General features: G+C 44.1%; 1 long non-coding RNA gene across 11 annotated transcripts in view; it reads left to right on the forward strand.

Annotated features, from left to right (window-relative positions):
- The window catches only part of LOC307188209, a 1,799,555-nt gene that overhangs the window by 247,206 nt on the left and 1,539,500 nt on the right, over positions 1–12,849 (forward strand). The gene's annotated exons all lie outside the window — the stretch shown is intronic.

A 12,849-nucleotide genomic window follows, 5' to 3' on the forward strand; every position in this document is an offset into this window, starting at 1 on the left:
TGGTTGGCCAAAAAGGGCGTATGCGTTTTTTCCTGAATATATTCAGGAAAAAACGCATACGCCCTTTTTGGCCAAGTGCATCATTGTGGACGTTCTGCCTCTTTTCCTATGCTTTCAATGCAATTCCAGTCTACCTCCTGAAATCGGTTTCCTGCAATTCTGCCCCGCTTTCAAGTCCTCTTGGCAGCCTTACTTCAGTCTATTTTTGGACGATAGCTGTCATTTATAACTCTGCAGGTTTGTGAATTACAGTGCCCCTGAGCTCCTTTCTTCAACTCGCTTTCTTTTGAGCTGGCCGCAACACCGCAGGATGGCTTCAGGCCCTAATCTGGTTCCGGTATGGCACGCTGAGCCTTTGGTTATTTCCTCTTCCTGGTGGGAAATGAGAGTTAAATTTGCCCGTCCAGACACCTCCAGCTAGCCTCTCATTGGTTCTCGCTATTCCTGTTCATCTTCCGCAGAAATTGCAAACTGGGCCAAACAGGAGGTTAAAGGCGCTGACTCTCCAAGTGGGGAGAGTGTTAGTAAAGCGTCTGGAATGTTGCACCCGAGTACCAGGGGAGGAAAACTGAGACATATTTGAACACGTCTCCCGTTCACATGGTTGATCATACTTGGGTTCCACATGCATGTTTTAGCTGAAGGAAGAATACCTTAAACCTGGAGAGTTGAGACCCGTGGAATGGGTACCATGCAATATGACTTCAAAGGGTCTTCATTTGCTCACCGAACCTCTCCAATCCTATCACTGCTGCGTTTATGCCCCTGTACACATGCTTGATTCTCTTTCGGAGACATAGCAATCCATAGGTTTTACGATACTTACTAGTCAGGTACATTCTTAGGCGTTTAATATGCGGTGTTGAGTCCATTTCGTTGAGCAAGGAGTAGCTCTTGTCTATTCCATATTTGACTTAAGGAACTTTATCTGTGCTCATTTCAATCTCTGGTTTTATGCAGCACCCCAACTCACCTTTACCCTTAAGCAAGCATAAGTTGTTTTTCTAAATTTGAGACCCTGTTCTGTTCTGTAATTCAGTTCCTGTGTAGCCAAGTTTACATTCCGTGTATTACTGATATCTTATGATGTTTCTTTTTCTGTGTGACTTACTTCAGTTAGAATCATCATACCTGAATCCACTCATTGTGCTGCTAAGGGCCTGATGACACAGATTTCATTGCTGAGTGATATTGCTTTGTAAGTAAATACCACAACTTCTTTATCCATTTTTCACTTTCTGCGATGTTGAACTTGTACTGTAAACGAGGTTCTTGTAAACAGAGCCGTTCCAAACTTTGGGGTGGCTGTGTCTTTTTGATTTTAATTTCCCTAAGCTATAGGACCATAAGTGGAAGTGCCCTAGGTTCTGTTGCTTTGTTTTTTAGATGTTTCAGGAAACACCATACACTTCTCCCGAGTGGTTGTTGGCAATTTACATCCCGCCCATCAGCATAACAAGGCTCCCAGTTCTCCATGGCCTGTCCTGCCTTTCTGGATTTTACACTTTTTTCAGATGGCCCTTTTGACCGGGGGGAAGTGAGACTTCATTGTAGTGCAGATTTCCTTTGCAAGCTTGCTTGGTTGGCCAAAAAGGGCGTATGCGTTTTCTCCTGAATATATTCAGGAAAAAACGCATACGCCCTTTTTGGCCAAGTGCATCATTGTGGACGTTCTGCCTCTTTTCCTATGCTTTCAATGCAATTCCAGTCTACCTCCTGAAATCGGTTTCCTGCAATTCTGCCCCGCTTTCAAGTCCTCTTGGCAGCCTTACTTCAGTCTATTTTTGGACGATAGCTGTCATTTATAACTCTGCAGGTTTGTGAATTACAGTGCCCCTGAGCTCCTTTCTTCAACTCGCTTTCTTGTGACCTGGCCGCAACACCGCAGGATGGCTTCAGGCCCTAATCTGGTTCCGGCCCGGCATGCTGAGCCTTTGGTTAATTCCTCTTCCTGGTGGCAAATGAGAGTTAAATTTGCCCGTCCAGACACCTCCAGCTAGCCTCTCATTGGTTCTCGCTATTCCTGTTCATCTTCCGCAGAAATTGCAAACTGGGCCCAACAGGAGGTTAAAGGGACTGACTCTCCAAGTGGGGAGAGTGTTAGTAAAGCGTCTGGAATGTTGCACCCGAGTACCAGGGGAGGAAAACTGAGACATATTTGAACACGTCTCCCGTTCACATGGTTGATCATACTTGGGTTCCACATGCATGTTTTAGCTGAAGGAAGAATACCTTAAACCTGGAGAGTTGAGACCCGTGGAATGGGTACCATGCAATATGACTTCAAAGGGTCTTCATTTGCTCACCGAACCTCTCCAATCCTATCACTGCTGCGTTTATGCCCCTGTACACATGCTTGATTCTCTTTCGGAGACATAGCAATCCATAGGTTTTACGATACTTACTAGTCAGGTACATTCTTAGGCGTTTAATATGCGGTGTTGAGTCCATTTCGTTGAGCAAGGAGTAGCTCTTGTCTATTCCATATTTGACTTAAGGAACTTTATCTGTGCTCATTTCAATCTCTGGTTTTATGCAGCACCCCAACTCACCTTTACCCTTAAGCAAGCATAAGTTGGTTTTCTAAATTTGAGACCCTGTTCTGTTCTGTAATTCAGTTCCTGTGTAGCCAAGTTTCCATTCCGTGTATTACTGATATCTTATGATGTTTCTTTTTCTGTGTGACTTACTTCAGTTAGAATCATCATACCTGAATCCACTCATTGTGCTGCTAAGGGCCTGATGACACAGATTTCATTGCTGAGTGATATTGCTTTGTAAGTAAATACCACAACTTCTTTATCCATTTTTCACTTTCTGCGATGTTGAACTTGTACTGTAAACGAGGTTCTTGTAAACAGAGCCGTTCCAAACTTTGGGGTGGCTGTGTCTTTTTGATTTTAATTTCCCTAAGCTATAGGACCATAAGTGGAAGTGCCCTAGGCTCCGTTTCTTTGTTTTTTAGATGTTTCAGGGAACACCATACACTTCTCCCGAGTGGTTGTTGGCAATTTACATCCCGCCCATCAGCATAACAAGGCTCCCAGTTCTCCATGGCCTGTCCTGCCTTTCTGGATTTTACACTTTTTTCAGATGGCCCTTTTGACCGGGGGGAAGTGAGACTTCATTGTAGTGCAGATTTCCTTTGCAAGCTTGCTTGGTTGGCCAAAAAGGGCGTATGCGTTTTCTCCTGAATATATTCAGGAAAAAACGCATACGCCCGTTTTGGCCAAGTGCATCATTGTGGACGTTCTGCCTCTTTTCCTATGCTTTCAATGCAATTCCAGTCTACCTCCTGAAATCGGTTTCCTGCAATTCTGTCCCGCTTTCAAGTCCTCTTGGCAGCCTTACTTCAGTCTATTTTTGGACGATAGCTGTCATTTATAACTCTGCAGGTTTGTGAATTACAGTGCCCCTGAGCTCCTTTCTTCAACTCGCTTTCTTTTGAGCTGGCCGCAACACCGCAGGATGGCTTCAGGCCCTAATCTGGTTCCGGTATGGCACGCTGAGCCTTTGGTTATTTCCTCTTCCTGGTGGGAAATGAGAGTTAAATTTGCCCGTCCAGACACCTCCAGCTAGCCTCTCATTGGTTCTCGCTATTCCTGTTCATCTTCCGCAGAAATTGCAAACTGGGCCAAACAGGAGGTTAAAGGCGCTGACTCTCCAAGTGGGGAGAGTGTTAGTAAAGCGTCTGGAATGTTGCACCCGAGTACCAGGGGAGGAAAACTGAGACATATTTGAACACGTCTCCCGTTCACATGGTTGATCATACTTGGGTTCCACATGCATGTTTTAGCTGAAGGAAGAATACCTTAAACCTGGAGAGTTGAGATCCGTGGAATGGGTACCATGCAATATGACTTCAAAGGGTCTTCATTTGCTCACCGAACCTCTCCAATCCTATCACTGCTGCGTTTATGCCCCTGTACACATGCTTGATTCTCTTTCGGAGACATAGCAATCCATAGGTTTTACGATACTTACTAGTCAGGTACATTCTTAGGCGTTTAATATGCGGTGTTGAGTCCATTTCGTTGAGCAAGGAGTAGCTCTTGTCTATTCCATATTTGACTTAAGGAACTTTATCTGTGCTCATTTCAATCTCTGGTTTTATGCAGCACCCCAACTCACCTTTACCCTTAAGCAAGCATAAGTTGTTTTTCTAAATTTGAGACACTGTTCTGTTCTGTAATTCAGTTCCTGTGTAGCCAAGTTTACATTCCGTGTATTACTTATATCTTATGATGTTTCTTTTTCTGTGTGACTTACTTCAGTTAGAATCATCATACCTGAATCCACTCATTGTGCTGCTAAGGGCCTGATGACATAGATTTCATTGCTGAGTGATATTGCTTTGTAAGTAAATACCACAACTTCTTTATCCATTTTTCACTTTCTGCGATGTTGAACTTGTACTGTAAACGAGGTTCTTGTAAACAGAGCCGTTCCAAACTTTGGGGTGGCTGTGTCTTTTTGATTTTAATTTCCCTAAGTTATAGGACCATAAGTGGAAGTGCCCTAGGTTCTGTTGCTTTGTTTTTTAGATGTTTCAGGAAACACCATACACTTCTCCCTAGTGGTTGTTGGCAATTTACATCCCGCCCATCAGCATAACAAGGCTCCCAGTTCTCCATGGCCTGTCCTGCCTTTCTGGATTTTACACTTTTTTCAGATGGCCCTTTTGACCGGGGGGAAGTGAGACTTTATTGTAGTGCAGATTTCCTTTGCAAGCTTGCTTGGTTGGCCAAAAAGGGCGTATGCGTTTTTTCCTGAATATATTCAGGAAAAAACGCATACGCCCTTTTTGGCCAAGTGCATCATTGTGGACGTTCTGCCTCTTTTCCTATGCTTTCAATGCAATTCCAGTCTACCTCCTGAAATCGGTTTCCTGCAATTCTGCCCCGCTTTCAAGTCCTCTTGGCAGCCTTACTTCAGTCTATTTTTGGACGATAGCTGTCATTTATAACTCTGCAGGTTTGTGAATTACAGTGCCCCTGAGCTCCTTTCTTCAACTCGCTTTCTTTTGAGCTGGCCGCAACACCGCAGGATGGCTTCAGGCCCTAATCTGGTTCCGGTATGGCATGCTGAGCCTTTGGTTATTTCCTCTTCCTGGTGGGAAATGAGAGTTAAATTTGCCCGTCCAGACACCTCCAGCTAGCCTCTCATTGGTTCTCGCTATTCCTGTTCATCTTCTGCAGAAATTGCAAACTGGGCCAAACAGGAGGTTAAAGGCGCTGACTCTCCAAGTGGGGAGAGTGTTAGTAAAGCGTCTGGAATGTTGCACCCGAGTACCAGGGGAGGAAAACTGAGACATATTTGAACACGTCTCCCGTTCACATGGTTGATCATACTTGGGTTCCACATGCATGTTTTAGCTGAAGGAAGAATACCTTAAACCTGGAGAGTTGAGACCCGTGGAATGGGTACCATGCAATATGACTTCAAAGGGTCTTCATTTGCTCACCGAACCTCTCCAATCCTATCACTGCTGCGTTTATGCCCCTGTACACATGCTTGATTCTCTTTCGGAGACATAGCAATCCATAGGTTTTACGATACTTACTAGTCAGGTACATTCTTAGGCGTTTAATATGCGGTGTTGAGTCCATTTCGTTGAGCAAGGAGTAGCTCTTGTCTATTCCATATTTGACTTAAGGAACTTTATCTGTGCTCATTTCAATCTCTGGTTTTATGCAGCACCCCAACTCACCTTTACCCTTAAGCAAGCATAAGTTGTTTTTCTAAATTTGAGACCCTGTTCTGTTCTGTAATTCAGTTCCTGTGTAGCCAAGTTTCCATTCCGTGTATTACTGATATCTTATGATGTTTCTTTTTCTGTGTGACTTACTTCAGTTAGAATCATCATACCTGAATCCACTCATTGTGCTGCTAAGGGCCTGATGACACAGATTTCATTGCTGAGTGATATTGCTTTGTAAGTAAATACCACAACTTCTTTATCCATTTTTCACTTTCTGCGATGTTGAACTTGTACTGTAAACGAGGTTCTTGTAAACAGAGCCGTTCCAAACTTTGGGGTGGTTGTGTCTTTTTGATTTTAATTTCCCTAAGCTATAGGACCATAAGTGGAAGTGCCCTAGGTTCTGTTGCTTTGTTTTTTAGATGTTTCAGGAAACACCATACACTTCTCCCGAGTGGTTGTTGGCAATTTACATCCCGCCCATCAGCATAACAAGGCTCCCAGTTCTCCATGGCCTGTCCTGCCTTTCTGGATTTTACACTTTTTTCAGATGGCCCTTTTGACCGGGGGGAAGTGAGACTTCATTGTAGTGCAGATTTCCTTTGCAAGCTTGCTTGGTTGGCCAAAAAGGGCGTATGCGTTTTTTCTCCTGAATATATTCAGGAAAAAACGCATACGCCCTTTTTGGCCAAGTGCATCATTGTGGACGTTCTGCCTCTTTTCCTATGCTTTCAATGCAATTCCAGTCTACCTCCTGAAATCGGTTTCCTGCAATTCTGTCCCGCTTTCAAGTCCTCTTGGCAGCCTTACTTCAGTCTATTTTTGGACGATAGCTGTCATTTATAACTCTGCAGGTTTGTGAATTACAGTGCCCCTGAGCTCCTTTCTTCAACTCGCTTTCTTTTGAGCTGGCCGCAACACCGCAGGATGGCTTCAGGCCCTAATCTGGTTCCGGTACGGCACGCTGAGCCTTTGGTTATTTCCTCTTCCTGGTGGGAAATGAGAGTTAAATTTGCCCGTCCAGACACCTCCAGCTAGCCTCTCATTGGTTCTCGCTATTCCTGTTCATCTTCCGCAGAAATTGCAAACTGGGCCAAACAGGAGGTTAAAGGCGCTGACTCTCCAAGTGGGGAGAGTGTTAGTAAAGCGTCTGGAATGTTGCACCCGAGTACCAGGGGAGGAAAACTGAGACATATTTGAACACGTCTCCCGTTCACATGGTTGATCATACTTGGGTTCCACATGCATGTTTTAGCTGAAGGAAGAATACCTTAAACCTGGAGAGTTGAGACCCGTGGAATGGGTACCATGCAATATGACTTCAAAGGGTCTTCATTTGCTCACCGAACCTCTCCAATCCTATCACTGCTGCGTTTATGCCCCTGTACACATGCTTGATTCTCTTTCGGAGACATAGCAATCCATAGGTTTTAAGATACTTACTAGTCAGGTACATTCTTAGGCGTTTAATATGCGGTGTTGAGTCCATTTCGTTGAGCAAGGAGTAGCTCTTGTCTATTCCATATTTGACTTAAGGAACTTTATCTGTGCTCATTTCAATCTCTGGTTTTATGCAGCACCCCAACTCACCTTTACGCTTAAGCAAGCATAAGTTGGTTTTCTAAATTTGAGACCCTGTTCTGTTCTGTAATTCAGTTCCTGTGTAGCCAAGTTTAAATTCCGTGTATTACTGATATCTTATGATGTTTCTTTTTCTGTGTGACTTACTTCAGTTAGAATCATCATACCTGAATCCACTCATTGTGCTGCTAAGGGCCTGATGACACAGATTTCATTGCTGAGTGATATTGCTTTGTAAGTAAATACCACAACTTCTTTATCCATTTTTCACTTTCTGCGATGTTGAACTTGTACTGTAAACGAGGTTCTTGTAAACAGAGCCGTTCCAAACTTTGGGGTGACTGTGTCTTTTTGATTTTAATTTCCCTAAGCTATAGGACCATAAGTGGAAGTGCCCTAGGTTCTGTTGCTTTGTTTTTTAGATGTTTCAGGAAACACCATACACTTCTCCCGAGTGGTTGTTGGCAATTTACATCCCGCCCATCAGCATAACAAGGCTCCCAGTTCTCCATGGCCTGTCCTGCCTTTCTGGATTTTACACTTTTTTCAGATGGCCCTTTTGACCGGGGGGAAGTGAGACTTCATTGTAGTGCAGATTTCCTTTGCAAGCTTGCTTGGTTGGCCAAAAAGGGCGTATGCGTTTTCTCCTGAATATATTCAGGAAAAAACGCATACGCCCTTTTTGGCCAAGTGCATCATTGTGGACGTTCTGCCTCTTTTCCTATGCTTTCAATGCAATTCCAGTCTACCTCCTGAAATCGGTTTCCTGCAATTCTGCCCCGCTTTCAAGTCCTCTTGGCAGCCTTACTTCAGTCTATTTTTGGACGATAGCTGTCATTTATAACTCTGCAGGTTTGTGAATTACAGTGCCCCTGAGCTCCTTTCTTCAACTCGCTTTCTTGTGACCTGGCCGCAACACCGCAGGATGGCTTCAGGCCCTAATCTGGTTCCGGCCCTGCATGCTGAGCCTTTGGTTAATTCCTCTTCCTGGTGGGAAATGAGAGTTAAATTTGCCCGTCCAGACACCTCCAGCTAGCCTCTCATTGGTTCTCGCTATTCCTGTTCATCTTCCGCAGAAATTGCAAACTGGGCCAAACAGGAGGTTAAAGGGACTGACTCTCCAAGTCCGGAGAGTGTTAGTAAAGCGTCTGGAATGTTGCACCCGAGTACCAGGGGAGGAAAACTGAGACATATTTGAACACGTCTCCCGTTCACATGGTTGATCATACTCTGGGTTCCACATGCATGTTTTAGCTGAAGGAAGAATACCTTAAACCTGGAGAGTTGAGACCCGTGTAATGGGTACCATGCAATATGACTTCAAAGGGTCTTCATTTGCTCACCGAACCTCTCCAATCCTATCACTGCTGCGTTTATACCCCTGTACACACGCTTGATTCTCTTTTGGAGACATAGCAATCCATAGGTTTTAAGATACTTACTAGTGAGGTACATTTTTAGGGGTTTAATATGGGGTTTTGAGTCCATTTCGTTGACCAAGGAGTAGCTCTTGTCTATTCCATATTTGGCTTAAGGAACTTTATCTGTGCTCATTTCAATCTCTGGTTTTATGCAGCACCTCAACTCACCTTTCCCCTTTAGCAAGCATAACTTGGTTTTCTAAATTTGAGACCCTGTTCTGTTTTGGAATGCAGTTCCTGTGTAGCCAAGTTTACATTCCGTGTATTAGTGATATCTTATGATGTTTCTTTTTCTGTGTGACTTATTTCAGTTAGAATCATCGTACCTGAATCCACTCATTATGCTGCTACGGGCCTGATGACATAGATTTCATTGCTGAGTGATACTGCATTGTACGTAAGTACCACAAGTTCTTTATCCATTTTTCACTTTCTGCGATGTTGAACTTGTACTGTAAACGAGGTTCTTGTAAACAGAGGCGTCCCAAACATTGGGGTTGCTGTGTCTTTTTGATTTTAATTTCCCTAAGCTATAGGACCATAAGTGGCAGTGCCCTAGGCTCTGTTGCTTTGCTTTTTCGATGTTTCAGGAAACACCATACACTTCTCCCTAGTGTCTGTTGGCAATTTACATCCCGCCCATCAGCATAACAAGGCTCCCACTTCTCCACGGCCTGTCCTGCCTTTCTGGATTTTACACTTTTTTCAGATGCCCCTTTTGACCGGGGGGAAGTGAGACTTCATTGTAGTGCAGATTTCCTTTGCAAGCTTGCTTGGTTGGCCAAAAAGGGCGTATGCGTTTTTTCTTGAATATATTCAGGAAAAAACGCATACGCCCTTTTTGGCCAAGTGCATCATTGTGGACGTTCTGCCTCTTTTCCTATGCTTTCAATGCAATTCCAGTCTACCTCCTGAAATCGGTTTCCTGCAATTCTGCCCCGCTTTCAAGTCCTCTTGGCAGCCTTACTTCAGTCTATTTTTGGACGATAGCTGTCATTTATAACTCTGCAGGTTTGTGAATTACAGTGCCCCTGAGCTCCTTTCTTCAACTCGCTTTCTTTTGAGCTGGCCGCAACACCGCAGGATGGCTTCAGGCCCTAATCTGGTTCCGGTATGGCATGCTGAGCCTTTGGTTATTTCCTCTTCCTGGTGGGAAATGAGAGTTAAATTTGCCCGTCCAGACACCTCCAGCTAGCCTCTCATTGGTTCTCGCTATTCCTGTTCATCTTCTGCAGAAATTGCAAACTGGGCCAAACAGGAGGTTAAAGGCGCTGACTCTCCAAGTGGGGAGAGTGTTAGTAAAGCGTCTGGAATGTTGCACCCGAGTACCAGGGGAGGAAAACTGAGACATATTTGAACACGTCTCCCGTTCACATGGTTGATCATACTTGGGTTCCACATGCATGTTTTAGCTGAAGGAAGAATACCTTAAACCTGGAGAGTTGAGACCCGTGGAATGGGTACCATGCAATATGACTTCAAAGGGTCTTCATTTGCTCACCGAACCTCTCCAATCCTATCACTGCTGCGTTTATGCCCCTGTACACATGCTTGATTCTCTTTCGGAGACATAGCAATCCATAGGTTTTACGATACTTACTAGTCAGGTACATTCTTAGGCGTTTAATATGCGGTGTTGAGTCCATTTCGTTGAGCAAGGAGTAGCTCTTGTCTATTCCATATTTGACTTAAGGAACTTTATCTGTGCTCATTTCAATCTCTGGTTTTATGCAGCACCCCAACTCACCTTTACCCTTAAGCAAGCATAAGTTGTTTTTCTAAATTTGAGACCCTGTTCTGTTCTGTAATTCAGTTCCTGTGTAGCCAAGTTTCCATTCCGTGTATTACTGATATCTTATGATGTTTCTTTTTCTGTGTGACTTACTTCAGTTAGAATCATCATACCTGAATCCACTCATTGTGCTGCTAAGGGCCTGATGACACAGATTTCATTGCTGAGTGATATTGCTTTGTAAGTAAATACCACAACTTCTTTATCCATTTTTCACTTTCTGCGATGTTGAACTTGTACTGTAAACGAGGTTCTTGTAAACAGAGCCGTTCCAAACTTTGGGGTGGTTGTGTCTTTTTGATTTTAATTTCCCTAAGCTATAGGACCATAAGTGGAAGTGCCCTAGGTTCTGTTGCTTTGTTTTTTAGATGTTTCAGGAAACACCATACACTTCTCCCGAGTGGTTGTTGGCAATTTACATCCCGCCCATCAGCATAACAAGGCTCCCAGTTCTCCATGGCCTGTCCTGCCTTTCTGGATTTTACACTTTTTTCAGATGGCCCTTTTGACCGGGGGGAAGTGAGACTTCATTGTAGTGCAGATTTCCTTTGCAAGCTTGCTTGGTTGGCCAAAAAGGGCGTATGCGTTTTTTCTCCTGAATATATTCAGGAAAAAACGCATACGCCCTTTTTGGCCAAGTGCATCATTGTGGACGTTCTGCCTCTTTTCCTATGCTTTCAATGCAATTCCAGTCTACCTCCTGAAATCGGTTTCCTGCAATTCTGTCCCGCTTTCAAGTCCTCTTGGCAGCCTTACTTCAGTCTATTTTTGGACGATAGCTGTCATTTATAACTCTGCAGGTTTGTGAATTACAGTGCCCCTGAGCTCCTTTCTTCAACTCGCTTTCTTTTGAGCTGGCCGCAACACCGCAGGATGGCTTCAGGCCCTAATCTGGTTCCGGTACGGCACGCTGAGCCTTTGGTTATTTCCTCTTCCTGGTGGGAAATGAGAGTTAAATTTGCCCGTCCAGACACCTCCAGCTAGCCTCTCATTGGTTCTCGCTATTCCTGTTCATCTTCCGCAGAAATTGCAAACTGGGCCAAACAGGAGGTTAAAGGCGCTGACTCTCCAAGTGGGGAGAGTGTTAGTAAAGCGTCTGGAATGTTGCACCCGAGTACCAGGGGAGGAAAACTGAGACATATTTGAACACGTCTCCCGTTCACATGGTTGATCATACTTGGGTTCCACATGCATGTTTTAGCTGAAGGAAGAATACCTTAAACCTGGAGAGTTGAGACCCGTGGAATGGGTACCATGCAATATGACTTCAAAGGGTCTTCATTTGCTCACCGAACCTCTCCAATCCTATCACTGCTGCGTTTATGCCCCTGTACACATGCTTGATTCTCTTTCGGAGACATAGCAATCCATAGGTTTTAAGATACTTACTAGTCAGGTACATTCTTAGGCGTTTAATATGCGGTGTTGAGTCCATTTCGTTGAGCAAGGAGTAGCTCTTGTCTATTCCATATTTGACTTAAGGAACTTTATCTGTGCTCATTTCAATCTCTGGTTTTATGCAGCACCCCAACTCACCTTTACGCTTAAGCAAGCATAAGTTGGTTTTCTAAATTTGAGACCCTGTTCTGTTCTGTAATTCAGTTCCTGTGTAGCCAAGTTTAAATTCCGTGTATTACTGATATCTTATGATGTTTCTTTTTCTGTGTGACTTACTTCAGTTAGAATCATCATACCTGAATCCACTCATTGTGCTGCTAAGGGCCTGATGACACAGATTTCATTGCTGAGTGATATTGCTTTGTAAGTAAATACCACAACTTCTTTATCCATTTTTCACTTTCTGCGATGTTGAACTTGTACTGTAAACGAGGTTCTTGTAAACAGAGCCGTTCCAAACTTTGGGGTGACTGTGTCTTTTTGATTTTAATTTCCCTAAGCTATAGGACCATAAGTGGAAGTGCCCTAGGTTCTGTTGCTTTGTTTTTTAGATGTTTCAGGAAACACCATACACTTCTCCCGAGTGGTTGTTGGCAATTTACATCCCGCCCATCAGCATAACAAGGCTCCCAGTTCTCCATGGCCTGTCCTGCCTTTCTGGATTTTACACTTTTTTCAGATGGCCCTTTTGACCGGGGGGAAGTGAGACTTCATTGTAGTGCAGATTTCCTTTGCAAGCTTGCTTGGTTGGCCAAAAAGGGCGTATGCGTTTTCTCCTGAATATATTCAGGAAAAAACGCATACGCCCTTTTTGGCCAAGTGCATCATTGTGGACGTTCTGCCTCTTTTCCTATGCTTTCAGTGCAATTCCAGTCTACCTCCTGAAATCGGTTTCCTGCAATTCTGCCCCGCTTTCAAGTCCTCTTGGCAGCCTTACTTCAGTCTATTTTTGGACG

This window comes from Stenella coeruleoalba (assembly GCF_951394435.1).
Source record: "Stenella coeruleoalba genome assembly, chromosome: 6".
Classification (NCBI taxonomy): domain Eukaryota; kingdom Metazoa; phylum Chordata; class Mammalia; order Artiodactyla; family Delphinidae; genus Stenella; species Stenella coeruleoalba.